General features: G+C 37.9%; 1 protein-coding gene across 14 annotated transcripts in view; it reads left to right on the top strand.

The window, feature by feature from the left end:
* ERC1 (ELKS/RAB6-interacting/CAST family member 1) overlaps positions 1-22,585 on the top strand; it is a 411,084-nt gene that overhangs the window by 32,772 nt on the left and 355,727 nt on the right. The window lies entirely within an intron of this gene.

Here is a 22,585-nt window from a genome sequence, read left to right on the forward strand (position 1 = left end):
TTCCATTTGTTTACATCTTCCTCTATCTCTTTTTCAGTGTCGTGTAGTTTGCCTCGTATAGGTCTTTTACCTCCTTAGTTAAGTTTATTCCAAGGTATCTTAGTTTTTTTGGTGTGATGGTAAATGGGATTGCCTTTTTTGTCTCTGTTTCTGCAAGTTCACTATTGGTGTATAGAAATGCCATAGATTTTTTGGAGTTAATTTTGTATCCTGCTACATTGCCAAATTCAATATTAAGTCAATTAGTTTTTTAATGGAGTCTTTTGGGTTTTTTATGTACAATATCATGTCATCTGCAAATAAGGATAACTTTACTTCTTTTCCAATTTGGATGCCTTTTATATCCTCTTCTTGTCTAATTGCAATGGCTAGTACTTCCAGTACTATGTCAAACAGGAGTGGTGAGAGTGGGCAACCCTGTCTTGTTCCTGTTCTTAGAGGGAATGGTTTTAGTTTTTGCCCATTGAGTATGATGTTGGCTGTGGGTTTATCATATATAGCTTTTATTATGTTGAGGTACGATCCTTGTACTCGCACCTTGTTGAGAGTTTTTATCAGGAAAGGGTGTTGGATTTTATTAAATGCTTTTTCTGCATCAATTGATATGACTATATGATTTTTATCTTTCAATTTGTTTATGTGATGTATCATGTTTATTGATTTGCGGATATTGTACCATCCTTGCATTCCTGGAATAAATCCTACTTGGTCGTGGTGTATGATCTTTGTGATGCTCTGCTGGAGCTGATTTGCTAGAATTTTGTTGAGGATTTTGGCATCTATGTTCATAAGAGATATTGGCCTGTAATTCTCTTTCATTGAGTTGTCTTTATCTGGTTTTGGTATTAGGGTGATGCTGGCTTCATAGAAGGAGTTTGGAAGTGTTCCTTCCTTTTGGATTTTTGGAATAGTCTGAGGAGGATAGGTTTTAGTTCTTTCTTGAAACTCTCCTGTGAAGCCATCTGGCCCTGGGCTTTTGTTTGCTGGAAGCTTTTTGATGACTGTTTCAATTTATTCCCAAGTTACTGTTCTATTGAGATTTTTAGATTCTTCCTGATTGAGTTTTGGAAGGTTGTATTTCTCTAGGAATATGTCCATTTCCTCCAGGTTGTTCAGTTTGTTGGAATAGAGTTGTCCGTAGTATTCTGTAACAATCCTTTGTGTTTCGGCGGGGTCTGTTGTTATTTCACCTCTTTCGTTTCTGATTTTGTTTTTTTGGGTCCTCTCTCTTTGTTTCTTGGTTAGCCTGGCTAGAGGTTCATCTATCTTGTTTATCCTTTCAAAGAACCAGCTCTTGGTTTTGTTGATCTTATGTATTGTTTCTTTGGTCTCTATGTAGTTTATCTGTGCTCTAATTTTTGTTATTTCCTTCCTTCTGCTTACACTGGGTTTTTCTTGTTGCTCTTTTTCTAACTCTTTGTTTTAGTTTCTTTTAATTTTGTAAAAATGAGATTGATAAATTTGGAGTGTGTAATGGTGGTGTATCAATGCTCAAATATGAAGAACTTTATTTAGAAAATTAAGCATCATAGCACATCATTTTTGGATATTATCCAATCTTGAATGGATGGTTAATAATCACAATTTATTTCCATTGACCTGAAAAGTGTCTGAGCTATAATTTATAAATATTGTGAAAAATTATACATGAACAAACACTTTTCTTTTAAAGTTCTACTTTTTAGGAATAGATTATGTGTGTATGTAAGTAAATGTAAATATGTATATATGTGTGTATATAAATGTATGTACATATGTGTGTGTGTGTATATTTTGGGAGAAGTTAAATTGTGGTTACTGGCTCTATCACTGAATTAACTAACCTCCAATGTACCTTTTTGATGATGCTAAAAAGATGCTGTCAACAAGATAGTTTTTATTAACAAGCAACTTGGAAATGTCTATTTTAATGAAGGAAAATTATTGGCATATAATTAATTGGGCAGCTGATTATGTCCATACTTTAAAAGCTGTGTGGATAAAAAGCAATGACAATTTCTTTCCTAATTATCAAGCTATATACAAAGGCAAATATGTGAATTTCTTAAAAGACTCGTAGGGACTCAGCATCACAGTCCAGTGGAAATGAAACAGCGCATAGGACTATGATGCCAAAAAAACCATATGTGCTGAAGGAAGGTAAACACTGCCTTATCTAGATTCCGCCCCTTGCCCTAATTAAACACCAAGGCTGGCAAGTATATATTCTTCCTGCACCCACTATAATTATCATACAATCCTAAAATTATATATCTTTAGTCCAAAAAACAAAGGGTGGAATTTTAAAGTAAAGCGAAACACTGCAGTGAGATTTACAGAACTGAGAACACTAATTAATAGATTATAGTGAGCTAGCAGTGGGCCCTAATTAAACTCTGTATTCATTATAGCCTCCATAGCCCTCAAGGTCAGACATTTCCCACTTTACAAAGAATACTGGTTTAATAGGATTTATTATACAATACTGGAACAAATTTCTCCAATTCAGTTTGAAACTGAAAATTTAGATGCATTCTTAATGTTTGATATGCTTGTGCCACAGAGATCTTGGTCTAGAATCCTACCAAATGTAAAGATACATTTGTTAGAGTTGTATAATATGTATGGTTCATTATTATGGAGGTTTTTTTGTTTTTTTTTTGAAGATTGTTTCTAAAATAAATGCCCAACTGTTTTTATGTTTCATACTCCTTTTGTTTCTGAACTTTCAAATATTGGTGATTGGAGAGATAGAATAACATATGTTTTAACAGGAAAGGCCTTTTTTTCTTTTTTAAAATTGACAATGAAGAAGGCTGTTAGTATTTATAAGTTTGGTTGATGAAGAATAAAAATTCAGTTGTGAACTTTCTTGAATTGCAAAGCTAAGGCTTTTTTTTTCTTTCCGTTTTTATTTTATTCTAACCAACATGTAATAAGATCTTGTCATACTTTTTTTTATTATTTTGCTTTATAATATTTCTATATGTTGAGTTTAGTTGGAAGCTTATTTAAAAAATTATTTTAAAGCACTTTTATTGAACTTCTGTTTGGTCAGAATATGTTCTGTTTAATATTATAGTGTGGCAAGTAAGTTTCATATTTCTCTTTGTGTATTTTATTTATGGAGTCTGATTTTTTTCAGGATTCAGATTTTTTAAAATTTTGGTTCTGTTTATATAGGAATCAAATTAAGAGAAGTCAAGTTCAGAAATACAAAAAGAGAAACTTACCCTGTATGAATCTTTGTTTTGTCATTTGTTCTCTCTATTTGGACATGGGTGACTAGTAACATTTTTATAATTAGAGGTTGTAACTTGGTTTGTCACATAGTGAAAACAATTATTATTTGGATTTAAGCTCTTTCATGAGGTTGGTAATTATTTCATTGTCATTTAAAGTCTGATCTTAAAATCTGGGATCTGCCCAAGCTGGTTTGGTCAGTGGTGGATAGAGCATCGGCCTGTGGACTGAAGGGTCCCAGGTTCGATTCTGGCCAAGGGCACATGCCCGGGTTGCAGGCTCGGTCCCCAGCAAGAGGCAGTGCAGGAGGCAGCCGGTCAATGATTCTCTCACATCATTGATGTTTTTATCCCTCTCTCTCTCTCTCCCTTCCTGTCTGAAAAAGAAAGAAAAAAAAAAAAAAATCTGGGATCTGTGTCTTAGACTATCTATTTAACTTTTATGTTTGGTAATTCTGATAAGAGAGATGAATTATGAATGGTTTATTCAGAGTATTGTGCATAAATCAGTAGTCTAATTTATTTTCCAAATTGATTTGATCTTTTTGGTGTTCCAGATATGGGATATGTTAAAGGCACTATGCAGAATGCCCTGAGAAAATTAAAATAATTATGTCTCTATTGGGGAATTAATCATTTTGAGAAGCAAAATTTGTTCATGTATGACTTTCATTAGAAAAATTTTAAAAATTCACATTTAATATTGCTTCTTGTCTCATCAGAAAAGCTTTTTAAGTATTGGAAAGCTGTCAAGTTCACCAGGTTCTTGAAGAAAAATTTTCAAGTTTTCCCAAAGATACAAGTTTTCCACAATTCTTATTTTGACTTGAAAGTTCAAATTTCATCATTGGCAATAAATATTGTAAATTACAATATTATTTTTGAAGTGACAGGTTTGTTTCATTAATTTATTAAAAAAATCAGCCTTATATTCAAGACTGAATAATCATAGTTGTCAGTTCAGTCTTTTAAATTAAAAAGGTGTTCATTGAGGCAACTGTTGTATTTCGTTATGTAGCACAAGTGCTTTATGCCTCTTTGAAGATATTATTTGAGCAAAGAGAGACCTGAATGTTGTGACTGTTTGGGATAAAATGTTTTAGGTAAAAGAGACTATAAGTCTAATGGAATTTTCTGACTCTGATAAGAGGTTGTCACTAAAGGTCTTAAATAGGTTATTCTTTAGCAAATGTCCTATTCTTTTATTCAGTTCTAGGCTCCCAGTGCACGAATTTGTGCACCTTGAAAGGAACTGTGGGCCATGAGGCTGCGGTTGGCATAGGGGCAGGTCTCGGCCCATCCTCCATGCCCCTGCCCAGCCCCTCCCGCCACAGTTCCCAGTCCCCTGTCTGCTAGCAGCCCTGCTCCCGCCGCTGCGGCTCTCATGTGCTGATGGTGCTGCCCCTGCTCACACCCAGTGCTGAGTGCAAGCTGCGGGTGTGAGCTGGGCCGTCGCTGGCCGCGGGTGCGAGTGGTGGCTGCCGGCCCCAATCACCCCTCAGGAGCAGGGGGAGGTGGAGAAGCCCTAAGGGACGATTGGGGCCAGCAGCCAGCAGAGCTTTGAACCTGGGGTTAAGGGCAGCAATTTGATATAAGGGTCCAGTAAACCCACTGATAGTGCCAAGCAATCGGGGCTGGCACTGCGTGCCAACAGTGGGTGTGAGAGGGGCCAGTGCCAGCTGCAGGTGTGAGAGTGCCGAACTGTGATATGCGGGAGCAAAGAATTTTCAGTAACAACCAGAGGCTCGCTTGAATGATAGCAACTGGTGCATCCCGCCTTGGTCTGACGTACCCCCTCCCCACTCATCTATCCACCATCCTGCTGTGGCTGATGCACACTGTATTCTGTGCGCATTCCCCTAGTGGTCAGCACATGTCATAATGACTGGTTGTTCGGTTGTTCTGTACTTTGGTCTATTTGCATATTAGCCTTTTTATTATATAGAATTGTAATAAAATGTTATGGTCTCTGATTCAACAAGGCTTTTGCTTCTTTACCGTTGTTTAGGAAATTATACTATTTCTTTAGTAATACTGAATAATGGGAAAAGATTGTATAAAACCTCATTGGCCAAAATTCTACACAGGCTATCTATACTAATAAAAAGGTAATATACTAATTAGTCTGGGTTGACTGGACATCTTCTGGTTGTCCTGCCTTTCTTCTGGACAAAGACATGGTGATGGGGGCTGAGGCAGAGGCGGTTAGGGGCGGTCAGGCTGGCAGCGGAGGTCAGTTAGGGATGATCAGGCAGGCAGGCAGAGGTGTTAGGGGTGATCAGGCAGGCAGGCAGGTGAACAGTTAGGAGCCAAGAGGTTCTGGATTGTGAGAGGGATGTCCAACTGCTATAATAGTTTAGGCCTGATCCTGCAGGGGTCCTGGATTAGAGAGGGTGTAGGCTGTTTTGAAGGCCCCCCCCCTGAATTTCGTGCACCTGGTCTCTAGTGTTAAATAATAGGAGAAAGCTTCAGTATTCTAGAAAGCTGAAAGAGTACTACATCAAAATTTCTGAATGAGCTTATCCATGGACATTAAATGAAAAATCCTGCTTTGAGATTTGGTGTTAATGGTTTTTGGTTGTGCAATCTCAGATATTACCTGTGATTAGAGATGCCACTTTTTTCTGGCAGTCCATAAAGGTGTTCATCTATTATTAAATACTACTTTTAATGTTTAATATTTAATGTTTACTTGTTGATTTAACAAACATTGAGCTCCTTTGTATAATTATATTTTTTCTTGTAAATTGTCCTAACTAGAAATAAAGCTGAAAGCAATGTGAAAACTTTAGAAAGTGGTAACTTGCTTTTCTAAGTTTTTGGACTCCTGAATTAACATTAAAATTGAAGTGATTTAGTGATTTAGAGGATATATTTAAAGAATACGTATATTTTCTCCTGGATTTTTCTTTTCAAACTGTGACCTATTTTGTAGGATAAAATGGATAATAGATTTCTGGAAATAGATTGTAACCCTTAGGATGAATATTAATGAAAGAAAGAACAACTTGAAAAAATGTCAGACGATCCAATGTTTCTTTGATGATGTTTGTTTTTTGTTGATAGCATATTTCTTTGTCTCTGGAGAGGTTCCTTGGGTGGGCTGTATTAGCCAGTAGTTGCAGTTGGCTAACTAGTAACTATTTTCTTTATTGAGTGTTTTGTGGTAAGGACTCCTCTTTGTCTCATCAACTACCCAGTTTTTACTGTGAAGAAATTAAAAAAGAAAAAGGATATATTCATCAATTTTTTGGTTGTAATTGTGTCCTTCCAAATATTCAATTCTAATTTTTTTCTCCCACTCTCTGGGAGCTTTATACAACCACATTCATAACCCTAAGTGAAGGAGGACCTGAATTTCACAGGAATCACTGCATGCTTTAAAAATTATCTTATGGCCCTAACTGTTTTGGCTCAGTGGAGAGAGTGTTGGTCTGCGGACTGAAAGATCCCATGTTCGATTCAGGTCAAGGGTATGTACCTTGGTTGCAGGCACATCTATGGTAGGAGATGTGCAGGATGCAGCTGATTGATATTTCTCTCTCATCAATGTTTCTAACTCTCTATTCTTTTCCTTTTCGCTCTGTAAAAAATCAGTAAAATATATATATTTAAAAATTATCTTGTGAGCCCTGGCTGAGTGGCTTAATTGGTAAGAGCATCATCTTATACAACAAAAGGTCGCTGGTTCAATATCTGGTCAGGGCACATATCTAGGTTGCGATTTTGATTCCTAGGTTGCTGTGGGAGGCAACTAATTGATGTTTCTCTCTACCATTGATGTTTCTCCCTCTCTCTGAAATAAATAACAACATATCCTCTGGTGAGGAGTAAAAAGTTATCTTATGAGAGGTACTTGAACATTACAGTTTGTTGCTCTGAAAAGAGCAAATCATCAAGAATTCCTTGATAATGGGAATCTAATCTAATAGTTAATTAAGCAAGTAATACACTTGCTTAATTAACTATTAGAAAGCACTAGAGGCATGATGCATGATACTCATGCAAGGGCCTTGGCCCCAGCTCCTGCCCGCTGCTGCCACCTCAGCTGGGGGCCTTTACCGTCTTTGCGTTGGCCTCTGCCTGCTGCAGCTTTGTCCGGAATTCGGAAGGGTATCTGGAAGGATGTTTGCCCTAATTAGCATATTATGCTTTTAGACTAGAGACCTGGTGCACAGATTTGTGCACTGGTGGGGTCCCTTGGCCTGATCTGCGGGGATCGGGCTGAAACTGGCTCTCTGACATCTCCCGAGGTGTCCCAGATTGCGAGAGGGCAGTTCTCGGATGAAAGTTTCTGGAATCAGGCTCCCTTCTCTCTGGTTTCAGGTGTGTCACCCGAAAACTGCAGCTGCCAAATCACAGCAGATTGGCAGCTCCTGTGTTGAGCATCTGCCCCCTGGTGGACAGTGCGCATCATAGCTTCAGGTTGAAAGTTTGGCCTGTTGCTTAGGCTTTTATATATATAGATTGTAAAATTCTGAAAGGTTCAACAGCTCAATTTTTAAGACTAAGAATATTGACAGGCAATTTATATTAAACCATTTCCATGGAACATTTTACATAACTTTGTATTACCTAGTTGTACTTGAGGAATACATTGTATTCTTTTCCCATCCCAATAAGCTTAAAGAAAATGTTATTTGAGTGTTGAGCCCATGATACTTACTGCCTTCTGCTAAAGTTACATTGTGTATAGTTAGGCTTATTAGTTTATATGTTTCATTTTTATTTGATTTTTAAATACTCTGTATAGTATAAAAATGAAATTATGCATTTTAATATGTTTTTTATATTTTCTGTATAGTAAAAGTTGAAGGTAGGGTGAGTGACAGAGAGAGAGAAACATTGATGTGAGAGACACATCCATGGGTTGGGCACCTACTCAGATCTGGGCTAGGGATTGAGCCTGCAATGAGGTAAGTGACCTTGACTGGACTCAAACCTGTGGCCCTTCAGTCTGTGTGCTGACGTTCTAACCACTGAGCATAACTGGCTAGGGCTTTCCTTCCTTTTTGTAGTATTTTAAAAGCATAACTGAAGGAAATAATTTTCCAGGTTAAATTTCTTCATTGTTTATATTATATTGAGTTGTTTTTTTTTCATGTTTTGTGAAATCTTGTAAGAGCTATGTGTCTATAATTAAGGTGTTTTCATTGTCAAAAATATAAATAATTGTATGATAGAGTTTATCTGTTTGGGGTAAAGAGTTTTGGATATTTATATATTTTTTCTTTATACACCAGTAACATTTCTGTTGTTGGTATGAGGTAATGATATTATTGTAAAATGAAAGCAAAACTGCTTTGATAAGTCAGTTGCAGATAAATAGTTGTTTAAGTACGGTTAATTTTTTTTTTTTACATGATTGTATCGATAGTATGCTTACATTATAAACCTCGTACAGAAAACAATTTTTGGGAGCTAAGTGAAAACTGTTTTGTAGGATTTAAAAATCTGCTAAGAGCCGAAACTGGTTTGGCTCAGTGGATAGAGCGTCCTTCTGCGGACTGAAAGGTCCCAGGTTCGATTCCGGTAAAGGGCATGTACCTTGGTTGCGGGTACATCCCCAGTAGGGGATGTGCAAGAGGCAGCTGATTGATGATTCTCTCTCATCGATGTTTCTAACTCTCTATTCCTCTCTCTTCCTCTCTGTAAAAAAGCAATAAAATATATTTTTAAAAAATCTGCTAAGAAATTGGAAGGATATATTCAGAAAATGTTCTTTTGATTGTCTTTCATAGATTTGATAAGCTGAATAATTAGTAATTTATTCTTGCCATATGGCTCTTTTTATCTTCTTCATGGGCATAGAAACTTAGGATAGGTGCCAAATTCTTAGGAGACAGGCATACTTTAATGAGTGTTTCCAGTCTTTACTATCCTATAAATTCATGTTACTCCTGGTATAGAGTATTTTCAAGAGATATGAAACAGTTAAAAGAGGGCCTATTTAAATGGTAGTGAATAAATTTTTGAATATCCCTTGGTATTTCTGAACATAGGTATGTATTTTCAATATATTGGTTCTCATAAGTTGTGTGAATATTGGCCACCATAATAACTTGGAGGCAGAAGGCATTTCTTGGATTTCTGGTAGAGAGGGCCTAGTGTTGCTAGATATCCTGCAATGCTTAGGGAAGCCCTGAATATTAGAAAGCCCTCCCTCATTCCATATGATTTTCATATGTCTTGCCAGAAGTTTGTGTAGGTGAAAAATCTGTTTATAATGACCTGAATCTAGATACTAACTACATAAATGTACATAATTACATTAGCATTTCTTGAATGGTTATAATATGCACTAAATTTTTTAGCAGTATAACTACCATGTAAGGTGATGGAAGATTGTACTTTGTTTTGTTTAAACATTACCTAAAATTTTTATCATTTTAGAAAATTACCTCAATAGCAGTATTACCTTGTTGGCCAGTGCAACCACCTGTTCAGCTTCTGGTGTAGCTGTCTGCAGCATTTACATATTTACATACATATTATTTTCTTATAAAATTCTTTTTCTTTCATTGAATTTATATTACTTTTTTATTGCACGTGAGGGTGAGATTATTTAAGAATTTCAAGGTAGTAAAGGACACATTACAGATATCCTTTATAATAAAAGGGTAATATGCAAATTGACCATAATGGTGGAATGACCAGTTGCTGTGACATGCACTAACCATCAGGGGGCAGATGCTCAACACAGGAGCTGCCCCCTGGTGGTCAGTTTGCTCCCACAGGGAGAGTTCTGCTCAGCCACAAGCTGGGCTGATGGCTGCAAGTGCAGTGGTAGTCGCGAGAACTTCTTCCACCTCCTCAGCAGTGCTAAGGATGTCCGACTGCGGCTTAGACCACTCCCTGTGGAGAGCGGGCCTAAGCTGGCAGGTGGACATCTCCTGAGGGTTCCCGGGCTGCCAGAGGGATGTCTGACTGCCAGCTTAGGCCCAGTTCCCCAGGGAGCGGGTCTAAACTGGCAGGTGGGCATCCTCTGAGTGGTCCTGGATTGTGAGAGGGCGCAGGCTGGGCTGAGGGACCCCTCCCAAGTGCACGAATTTTTGTTCACTGGGTTTCTAGTTTGTTATAAAAAGAGCAGAGGTGGCATTGAGTTTGATGACCTTAAGAATCCCTCGTGTAGTTAATACAACTCTGCATTTATAAAAGGAGACATACTTTCTTTCTCATTTTGATCCTGGCTCTGCCAATCAGTAACTAGGCATATGACTATGGGCAGATTGTTTAATCTTTTTGGACCCAGTTTTCTCATCTATTGTATAAAAGTCCAGAGAACTGGACAAGGTGTTCTTTAAAGATTGTTTTTTATAAAATTATCTGATTTAGCTTTTGTTAATTATTCTAATGGAATTTTCTAAGAGTTTGTTCACCTTGATTGTAAGGCCCTAAATTCAACTGATTCATATATTGGGTCGGCAGCTAAGTAATTGCGGGTTCACACACATATGGCTTCAGTTGAATTTTTAGGTTTGCAGACGTAGTACAAATGTAAAACACATTTTGTTATTTGGTAGTTGGCTATTCAGCTGTTAATCAGTGAAAAAAGTTTTTTGATCTGTTTTGTAGTTTTCGTTTGGCGTTCGTTGAAAAATGGAAAATCAAAAGGAACATTTTCGTCATATTTTGCTTTTTTATTTCCACAAGGGAAAAACGCATTGCAAGCTCATAAAAAGTTATGTGCTGTTTATGGTGACGAAGCCTTAAAAGAATGGCAGTGTCAAAATTGGTTTGCCAAATTTCGTTCTGGTGATTTTTCACTCAAAGATGAAAAACGCTCTGGTCGTCCAGTTGAAGTTGATGACGCCCTAATCAAAGCAATAATCAATTCGGACTGTCACAGTACAACACGTGAGATTGCAGAGAAGCTTCATGTATCACATACATGCATTGAAAATCACTTAAAATAACTTGGCTATGTTCAAAAACTCGATACATGGGTTCCTCATGAACTGAAAGAATCACAGTTAACGCAACGCATTAGCAGCTGCGATTTGCTAAAGAAACATAATGAAAATGATCCATTTTTAAAACGACTGATAACTGGCGATGAAAAATGGGTTGTTTACAATAATATCAAGCGGAAAAGATCATGGAGCAGGCCAGGTGAACCAACTCAAACAACATCAAAAGCTGATACTCATCAAAAGAAGGTTTTGTTATCAGTTTGGTGGGATTACAAAGGAATTGTCTACTTTGAACTCTTACCACCCAACCGAACGATCAATTCTGATGTCTACATTGAACAACTAACGAAATTAAACAATGCAGTTGAAGAAAAGCGGCCCGAGTTGACAAATCGAAAAGGTGTTGTATTCCATCATGACAATGCAAGGCCACACACATCTTTGGTCACTCGGCAAAAATTAATGGAGCTTGGTTGGGATGTTTTGCCACATCCACCATATAGTCCTGACCTTGCACCATCTGATTACTTTTTGTTTCGATCTTTACAAAACTCCTTGAATGGTAAAAATTTCAATAATGATGATGATGTCAAATCGTACCTGATTCAGTTTTTTGCTAATAAAAACCAGAAGTTTTTTGAACGTGGGATTATGATGCTGCCTGAAAGATGGCAAAAGGTCATTGATCAAAATGGGCAATACATTACAGAATAAAGTTATTTAGTTCCATGAAAAAATTGTCTTTGATTTTCTTTAAAAAATCCGCATGTACTTAGTTGCCGACCCAATAATTAAGGTAGGCATTTCTGGGAACTAGAAGTACTTGACTATTGATGTTCTTTTCAAGATAAGCAACATAAAACCAGGGCTTGCATATAAAAGAGCAGAGAGCCTTCATGTGAGTTTCATGAGTTGTCAAATGGAAAAAATGCTTTTATGGTCATTATAATAGTTAAATGAGGTTAAGGAAGATAATTTTTTCTCTCTTATAAAATGGCAGTGGGAATATAAAATGATGTACAAGACTACCTAATATTAATAAAAGTTAATTGAGTTAGAATCTAGTTAGATAGTTTATAAATACAAATGATACTATATAACATTTTTTGTACTTTATAATCTGCCACGAGAATGGAAATAGTAGCATGGCATTTATACAGTATTTCTAGGAAGTGGGTCACAGTGAATAATAGCTTTATTTGGATAACTAATTACTGTCTAATATTCCTGAAGGAGTTACTAGGAACTTTGTGTAGGGTAATTAGCTCTCAGGGTTTCAGTTACAGTCATATCCATTATTTAACATTTTTATTTTCACAATGACTCATCCATGAATTACAGAGTGCTTTCCCAAAAGGAATGTAATATTTCTGGAAATAATTTTTTTTACTGTTCTGCTCTCTTTCTGTGGTAAGGAGTTTCTGACTAGTTAGTTGGACCCAAAACTCTCCACAAATATTTTAAATAATGTGCCTTGCATGAAGAAGATTTAACTTTCACAAGAATGTGAGTGTCATAGGACCCAAAGACTTCCGAGAAGGAGTTACATTAAGGTAAGAGAAGGGACAGAGAAGAGATATAGTTGATCAATTGAGCAGATGATAAAGATATATTTTGATTAATCAGTCTGTATCAGCATGTGTAAATGATACAGGAAAGGTACTGTACTTCTTGCTTTGGTTAGGTGGAAAGCTTCTCAGACTTGGATTTCACACACTAGTAACAAAAAAGAAATAACAATAACCTCCCCTTCACCTTGTAAAAAATGGTGGGGGCTGGAGGCTGGCATGGGATTGTCAAATAAAGACAACAAAAAAAGGATAAATTACTCTATATTCCCACTGCCATTTTATAAGAGAGAAAAATTAAAAAAATATATTTTATTTATTGCTGAAACCGGTTTGGCTCAGTGGATAGAGCGTCAGCCAGTGGATTTAAGTGTCCCAGGTTTGATTCCAGTCAAGGGCATGTACATTGGTTGCGGGCACATCCCCAGTAAGGGGTGTGCAGGAGGCAGCTGTTTGATGTTTCTCTCTCATCGATGTTTCTGGCTCTCTATCCCTCTCCCTTCCTCTCTGTAAAATATCAACAAAATATATTAAAATATATATATTTTATTGCTTTTTTTTTTCAGAGAAGGGAGAGGAATAGAGAATTAGAAACATCAATGAGAGAGAAACATTGATCAGCTGCCTTCTGCACATCCCCTTCTAGGAATGTGCCAGCAACCAAGGTACATGCCTTTGACCGGAATTGGACCTGGGACCCTTCAGTCTGCAGGCTGATACTCTATCCACTGAGCCAAACTGGTTAGGGTGAGAAAAAAATTTTTAACAGCAAGGAGTTAGAATTACATAATCTTAGAGTATAGGACAATACTTCCCAAGAAAATTTATAGCTTTTAAGCTTACAGTGACAATTTTATTAAGGGTTGGTGGAAACTTATTCATGGACTGGTATTTAAGAAGCATTGGTTTATAGCTGGGCTGGGTTGCTCAGTTGATAGAATGTTAAGTCCGGGTACCAAAGGATTTCAAGTTCGATTCCCAGTCAGGAGCACATACTGGTTGCAAGTTCAATCCCCAACCCCAGTAGGGGTGCTTGTCTCTCTCACATTGATGTTTCTCTCCCCCCCCTCCCTGCTTTCCACTCTCTCTAAAAATCAATGGATATCCTTGGGTGAGGATGAACCAAACAACAACAAAGAGGAATGTTGGTTTACAACAAATGTTGCCATATTTTGCCAATTGTCCAAATTCTGCTTATAGAATTTGTAAAAATGGTTTTGACATTTTTAAAAGATTGAAAAAATCAAAATAATAATAATATTTTGTGGCACATGATTTTATATGAAATCCAGACTTTAGTGTCTATAAATAAAGTCTTTTTTTTAAAAATATATTTTATTGATTTTGTACAGAGAGGAAGGGAGAGAGATAGATAGTTAGAAACATCGATGAGAGAGAGTCATCGATCAGCTGCCTCTTGCACACCCCCTACCGGGGATATGCCTGCAACCAAGGTACATGCCCTTAACCGGAATCGAACCCGGGACCCCTCAGTCCCCAAGCCGACGCTCTATCCATTGAGCCAAACCGGTCTCAGCTATAAATAAAGTCTTATTGGAACAAAGCTATGCTTACTTATTCATGTGTTGTCTACAACTTTTCCCACTAAAATGATATAGAAGAGTAGTTATGACAGAGTCCATATCACCTTTTAAACCTGAAATATTTAATATCTCGCCCTTTATAAAGAATGTTGGCTGACAACTGGTTTAGACAATAAAATAATTTGTAATAGCTAACAGACAACAACTGCTAAGTGGTAGTAATAACAGCTAATAGACTACTACTACTACTGCAACTACTACTACTTACTGAGGAGCAAGCCCCATTTTATGTGCTCTGCCTATATTAATCATCATAACAATCTTATGAGGTAGGGACTATTATTTTTATTTTCTGATATGGAAAATGAAGCTTAGAAAGAATAAATAACTTAGAAAGAATAAATCCAAATCACACAGCTGTTAAGTGGCATAGGCAGAATTCAAGCCTACACAGTGGGTTCCATTTTCTGTGCTCCTTCCTACTGTATTAGACTGTCAGAAAAGTGAAGCAGAGAGACACTTCAGGATATGAATATATTCTTCATATTCACCTTAATTATTTCAGGAAAGAGGGAAGTAGCCTTATTCTATAGTTGCTCAAAATGTTATCATTGAGTACATTGAATGGAGAAATCAACATTAATTACTTCATGATATGTGAATTTTTTTTATTTGACATTGGATTTTTCTAAGAGATTTGCTGATTGAGATGATCTATTGATGTCCTAATGATTGAACTTTTGAGCAAAGAAATCTATTTTTTCTGTACAATATCTTGACTTCTTTTTTGGTATAATTTAAATAGTAAATTGCATTATTAATATAGTAGAGGGTAATTTTATTCTGTTCATCATCACCCTGAATAAGTATTATGTTGTTCCTAGAAGCATAAGGCATACTTCCCAAATCATGGATTTAAAAATTAAACTTATATTAAAAAATTAAACTTCTATTGAAGTATTCAGACTAGAGTAATTTAGAAAGTTTCATGGCTATTCTTTTTTAAAATACATATGGCTTTGTATCCCAAAAGAAAAATTAAATAATCAATATTTGGATATTTAGATGAATTTATCTAGAGGAAATTACTCTTTCTCTTATAGAGAAGGCTTTGAGGAAAGGAATTGAGGTTACAAAAACGGCTTAAATCAAGGATGGGGAACATACATCCTGTGGGCCATATAAGGCCCTCGAAATCATTTGGTCTGGCTTTGTTAGGGCATGAGGGGTGAGTTAATTAAATGTTTGACCAAATATAGTAGGCTAATTTTTAAGTTGTATGGCCTCAAGTGATATTATAAATATCTAAATAGCCCTTGTCAGAAAAACAGTTCCCCACCTCTGGCTTCAGTGGAGGAAGGAATATTATCAAGTATTAAGGAACCGAACTAGAATTAGGATGACTAAATCTAATTTCACAAATAATATAGTGTGTTTAAAAACAGCTTTTATAAATTTTAACGACAGCATAAAATGCTGATTTGAAGAAATTGAGGTCTCGTAGCTACACTTTATTTGAACTAAAATTTGAGATTTAAAAATCGTAGTAACTAATGTTTACTTAGTTTTGTGATTGTCTGAAGCCTATGTCTGAAATGGATTAAAAAAAATACTGATTGCAGAGTGGAAGGGAATGGGAGAGAGAGATAGAAACATCGAGGAGAGAGAATCATTGATTGGTTGCCTCTTGCAACACGCACTTACCAATAATCAAATCAGGACCTTCTGGTTCATGGATTGATGCTCAACCACTGAGCCACACCCTGCCAGGCTGAAACTGATTTTAATGGGTTTAAGATCCATACAGAAGATAGGCCTGACACTTAAGATTCTTTTTTTCAAGTACATATATTTAATTGCCCAATAATTTTACCTTATTAGAGATGAAATCCTAAAGAATGGATCATTTGCAGGGGTATGCGTGGTGATTAGGATGGTTGGAGGGGAATTAGGTGAAGGGGGTAGGGCAGTAGTTAAAGTTGAGTTTTTTACTTGTGGTTCACTTTTACCTTCATATTTGGAAGTTGATTTAAAGAATGTTTTGATTTTTAGACAGGAAGGTGGAAGGAGAGAGAGACAGTAACATCAGTGATGAGAGAGAATCATCAATTGCCTGCCTCTTACTGGGGAATTGAGCCAGCGTCCAGGGCATGTGACCTGACTGGGAATTGAACCGTGACCTGACTGGGAATTGAACCATGACCTCCTGGTTTATAGGTCAAGGCTCAACCACTGAGCCATACCAGCCAGACTGGGGAAAATGTTAGTAGGCTATGAATATAATGCAGATAAAACTGCCAGTATTTTGTATACTAGAGAATTGAATTTGTTCAAATGTTGACTTATTTATGAATTTTTGCATGTGTGTGTTTCTATTTGCTATGTTGTTACTTTTCCTAATAGTGAGAGAGAGATTATAGTATTGGTAGAATTACATGTTGGTAGTTATTTTATCTTACCCATTCCATTCATAATTTGAAATGAATAATTTTTAAAATTGTTGCTTATTTCAAGAGTTATCTGGAATCCTATATAATAAAGAGGTAATATGCAAATTGACCCTCATGCCCTCACACAAGATGGCTGCTCCCATGTGGTCAAAGAGGGCTGCCACAAGATGGCCAGCAGTGGAGGGTAGTTGTTGGGGATCAGGCCAGCAGGGGAGGGCAATTGGGGGCAGCCAGGTTGGCAGGGGAGGGCAGTTGGGGGGGACCAGTCCTGCAGGGGAGGGCAGTTGGGGGGGGGGGACCAGGCATGCAGGGGAGGAAAATTGGGGGGGGAACCGGGCCTGCAGGGGAGGGCAGTTGGATGGAGGACCTGTCCTGTAGAGGAGGGCAGTTGTGGGGGACCAGACCTGCAGGGGAGGGCACTTGGGGGCAATCAGGCCGGCAGGGGAGCAGTTAGCCGTCAATCAGGCTGGCAGGGGAGTGGTTAGGGGGTGATCAGGCTGGCAGGCAGAATCGGTTAGGGGCAATCAGGCAGCCAGGCAGTCAAGCAGTTGGGAGCCAGCAGTCCTGGATTGTGAGAGGGATGTCCAACTGCCGGTTTAGGCCCTCCCCTGAGGCCTGGTCCCCCCACAGGGATCAGGCCTAAACCTGCAATTGGTTACCCCCAAGGGGTCCCAAATTGGAGAGGGTGCAGGATGGGCTGAGGGATATCCCAACCTCCACTGCACAAATTTCATGCACCAGGCCTCTAGTAATGTATAAAACTTGATTGCTCAGATTGAGGTGGCACGTTATAGTCCTTGTCAGATACTGCCACCTCTTTTTCTTGTAACAGATGGCTTCCCCCCCGGTTGTAATTCAAAGAATGAATTTTTTTTTTTTTTTTCAAAGAATGAATACCATGCGTTTCACATTTTGGCTGTGATTTTCTTCTGCCCACTCATTGGCTTCAAAGGAACTTGAAATAATTGGATATGCTTGCTGCTGGCATTTATGCCAGGAAGTGAATACAATTTGACTCTCTTTGCCAGGTGTTCACTTACTAGAAAAATTGTAGCTTCCTAAAATTAAACATTATTTCTTTGTCATACTAAGGGTAAAATGAATTTTATTAAATTTTTTTTTAGAATATACTATTCACTTGATGTTATATAGTATATATATATTTTGGTAGCATATTTATTTATTTATTTATTTTTAAAAATATACTTCTATTGATGATAGAGAAACACCGACCAGCTGCCTCTTGCACACACCCAACTGGGGATGTGCCCACAACCAACGTACATGCCCCTGACCGGAATCGGACCCGGGACTTTTCATTCCGCAGACTGAAGCTCTACCACTGAGCCAAACCGGTTTCGGCTGATAGCATATTTATTACAAAACATGTTTTAAAATCTAAATTTCACATACTCAAAGATTTATAGTATATTAGGCTGAAGTATGATTGTATAAGATAGTGACTGAGTAGATCTAATTTTAATGAATATAATCATGAAAGGGATTTATATAACTGACTCCAAAAACAATATAAATTGTCATGTGTGGTATTGAATTTATATTTGAACTAGAGGCCAGGTGCATGAAATTCGTGCCCTGAGGGGCAGGGGTCCGTCAGCCTAGCCTGCCTCCTCTTGCTGGGGAGCCCTCAGGGGATGTCCTACTAACAGCTTAGGCCTGCTCCCTCTGGAGCCTAAGCCATAGTCTGGCCTTCCTCTGTGGGAAACAACTGGGCTGATCAGGGGAAGGCGCCAGCCCCATCACCCTGCTGTTGCTGCCATTGTCACAGCCGCCAAGGTGTTTTCATCAACACAAACTCCAGCCCCTTCACTATGAAAAAAATGACAACTTTCCTTAGGCATTTTCAAGATGTCTCTTTCATAGGATATGACCTTTTTTCTCCCTCCCTTCCTCCCTCCCTTCCTCCCTCCCTTCCTCCCTCTCTTCCTTCCTTCCTTCTTTCCTTCATTCCTTTTTTCCTTCCTTCCTTCCTTCCTTTCCTGATGATATGTTTCCATTGATTTTTAGAGAGCTTGGAAGAGAGAGGGAAAGACAGAGAGAAACATCAATTTGAGAGACATACTTCAATTGGTTGCCTCCTGCATGAGCCCTAACCTGGGCCCCCACCAGGGAGGTGCCTGCAACCTAGGTACATGCCCTTGATCAGAATTGAACCCGGACCCTGCAGTTGGCAGGCCAAGGGTCTATTCACTGAGCCAAACCGGCTAGGGCAGGATATAACATTTCTTAGCCCTCCAGCAGCAGACCTTTGTTTTTTCCTCTAGGAGTGAGGTGGAAAAACCCTAGATCACCTTCTTGGATTTTTTTTTTTTAATATATATATATTTAAAAAATTGGTAAGCTCCCTGTAAGCTGCCACTATAATATATTTTATTTATTTTTTACAGAGAGGAAGGGAGAGGGATAGAGTTAGAAACATCGATGAGAGAGAGTCATCGATCAGCTGCCTCCTGCACACCCCCTACTGGGGATGTGCCCACAACCAAGGTACATGCCCTTGACCAGAATCGAACCCGGGACCTTTCAGTCCGCAGGCCGACGCTCTATCCACTGAGCCAAACAGGTTTCGGCACCTTCTTGGATTCGTATTGCCCAAGTTACCAAGAACACTGTGAGTGGCAGCTTACAGGGAGTTTACCAATGAAGATCAGAAAAGGTGTTTCCTCTGCAGCTCATGTGCAGAGGACCCCATGCGTTGTGTCCGCAGCCCTCCCTCCCTGTGTGGCCTGGGCGAGGGACACAGCGTCCTGCCCAGTGCTATTGATACAGAGTGATGGTTAATTTGCATATTACCCTTTTATTAGATTGGATATGCTTTTTGGTACATGCAAATGAACAATAATGTCTGTCCATTTTAACTTTCTTGCTCAGTGTCTCTCTTGTCCATTGGTGGACAAATGACATTATCTTAGTCTAAATATAAGCCAGTTTAATTCTATGAAAATTTTGTTCATATTTGGAGGTATTGTGTTTGGCTTTAAAAAAACTCCTGCCCAGTCAGAGTACTGTAATAACTATAGAGTATTTCTTGACAAAAAATGCTTAAGATAAATATAAACATGTACTTTGATATTGCCTTCATTAGTGTTGGAATTCGGAATTTCTGTCTTCAAAAGTCACTGTTCTGTGAAAGTCTCTGTATTTGAGTGAATCTAGTATAATAATGGTAATTATTATGAAATCTGTCTTGGTAATCTTTCTGAAAAACTGGCTCAGGGCTCTCAACCTTGACTGCATGTTGGCATTACTTGAGAAACTTAAGGGGAAATAAAAAATGCCTTGTTTCATCTTTACTGCCAGAGATTCTTACTTAGTTTGGGCTAGAGCATGGCTTCCATGGGGGTTTTTAAAAGCTCTATAGATAATGTTGATATATAATCAAGATTGAGGACCACTGGCTACCAATGGTATGTGAACTATAATCTATTTCAATATTCTGTCTACTGAGATAGTTTATAGTCATGTCATGTATGATCATTTAACTATAATTTAAAATTTAAATAGATAGATATTGTTTATCATTGGCATTTGAGAATATAAATATAACCCGAGGTGATTAGATTGTACCAGTATTTTGTGACGTTTTAAAAGATTTAACTTCACAGGGTATCTGGAAAGGTGAATGAGTAAGGAATATGACCGTGTCAGCAAACATGCGGCTCTTTGGCCCCTTGAGTGTGGCTCTTCCACAAATTACCACGGCCTGGGCGAGTCTATTTTGAAGAAGTGGCATTAGAAGAAGTTTAAGTTTAAAAAATTTGGCTCTCAAAAGAAATTTCAATCATTGTACTGTTGATATTTGGCTTTGTTGACTAATGAGTTTGCGGACCACTGGAATAGGAGATGGTCACATTGAAATGGGAATACTCAAGGCATAGGGCTCTTAAGGAGGATGGGATGGAGAGTGAAATTATCGATAGAATGAGTTCTGGTTTCTGGAAGACTGGAGTAAAGGAATAAATGCAGAAACTGTACTTCTTCCTCATTCAGCAGATGTAGCTGGAGCTCATCCTTCTGTGAGACCAGGAAGTGGTGTTAGTAAAATTAATGGAATGAGAGGGGTGCTTTTTTATATCCAAGCTTGTTTTTTTGCTTAGTGGCAGAAGTCTCAAATACCTTTTATTGGAACAATTCTTTATCTTATGTAAATAAGAATCACCTGGGAACACTTGTTAAAAATGTAAATTTGGTAGAATTTACATGTTGGAAGTTTTTTCCTCTTACCCATTCTATTCTCAAAGTTTGTGGTTTAGGATTGCTGGCGTAGGACTCAGGAATCGGTATTTTGTTTTGTTTTGTTAATCCTCACCTGGGGATATATTTCCATTGATTTTTAGAGAGAGTGGAAGGGAGAGAGGGAGAGAGGAAGAAAGAGGGGAAGAGAGAGAGAGAGAGAAAGAGAGAGAAAGGGAAACATCAATGTGAAGAACACACATCAATTGGTTGCTTCCTACAGAGATTCCCAACTGAGGCCAGGGATCGAACCTGCAACCCAGATATGTGCCCTTGACTGCGAACCGAATCCTCCGCCCTCCAGTGTGGGGGGCTATGCTCTAACCTAGGGGTGTCGAACTCAATCAGAGAAGGGGCCAAAATCTAAAATCCAGCCTAAATCTCGGGCCGAATGGTTTACTGAACAGTCATAAACTGTCATTGTGATGGAAACGCAGCGGAGTGCAGTGATGACAGCGCGGTGCGGGCCACATTGCAAGGCCTGGCGGGACGGATTTGGCCCGCGGGCCTTGTGTTTGACACATGTGCTCTAACCCCTGAACACACTAGCCAGTGCAGGAATCTGTATTTATAGTAAGAACATCAGTCAAGGTTAATGGCACTTTTTTGTTTATTTACCATCTTTGAAGTGTTCGCCCTGTCCTTTTTAGTACTCTTTAGTGTGTGGTTTTTTTTTTTTTTTTTTTTTTTAAATTAACTTAAAAAATGGAATCTTATTTTATAATGAATCTTCACTTTTACATGGAAAACATTGCTTGCAATAAATGTAAATATATAGCTACTTTAAAAAGGTCATATATGTATGTATCACTGAAGATTATCTTGAATATCATTTTGGAAAATATCCCTTTTGTGATTTTCATAGAAGTATATATTTTTTTTTCATTACACTTGGAAATATAGACAAATATAGGCAAACAGAGACAAAAACTTCCATTTAGACTGAATGATTTTCAGTTCTGGTTGAACACTAGAATTTCATAAGGTGCTTTCAAAAGATACTTTTGGCCCATTCCCATCCCCAGAAAAACTGATTTTTATTTGTATTTGATAGGATCTGGGTGCCAATATTTTAATTTTATATATATATATTCTCTCCCCCCCCCCCCCCAATATTTTAAAAACACTCTCCCAGATAATGTAATTGTAATGCAGATTTTGGGATGAGAATTTGGAGATTTTAAAAAGTACAATGTAAATAGATTAAGAAGCATACATTTCTGAGTGCTAAATGAATTTTCTGGGTAGAATTAGAAATAAGGAAGACAGTGGCCATCTAGGAGTGTGGCAGGAAGGAGGGAAAAGAAGGTGAATTGGTAAAGTACCAAGGCTCTTTATCTTAATTTTTTTCTCTGTTCCAGCCTGCTTCTCTTGCTTTCTGTTCTGATGAATGGTAAGAAATTTCATCTAGTCAAATGATCCTCAAACTTAAGTATGCTTCATTATTATGTGGAGGGTTTGTTAAAACACAAATTGCTGGACCCTGATTGAGTAGGCTTGGGGCGGGGCCCAAGAATTTCTGTTTCTAACAATTCCCAGATGGTATTTATGCTTCTCTCCAGGCATCACACTTGAAGAAACACTAATGTAGTCAACCAAGCTAGAAACCTAGAACATTAGATTTAGTTTTATTTT

The sequence above is a fragment of the Pipistrellus kuhlii genome, unplaced genomic scaffold, assembly GCF_014108245.1.
Source record: "Pipistrellus kuhlii isolate mPipKuh1 unplaced genomic scaffold, mPipKuh1.p scaffold_m20_p_3, whole genome shotgun sequence".
Classification (NCBI taxonomy): domain Eukaryota; kingdom Metazoa; phylum Chordata; class Mammalia; order Chiroptera; family Vespertilionidae; genus Pipistrellus; species Pipistrellus kuhlii.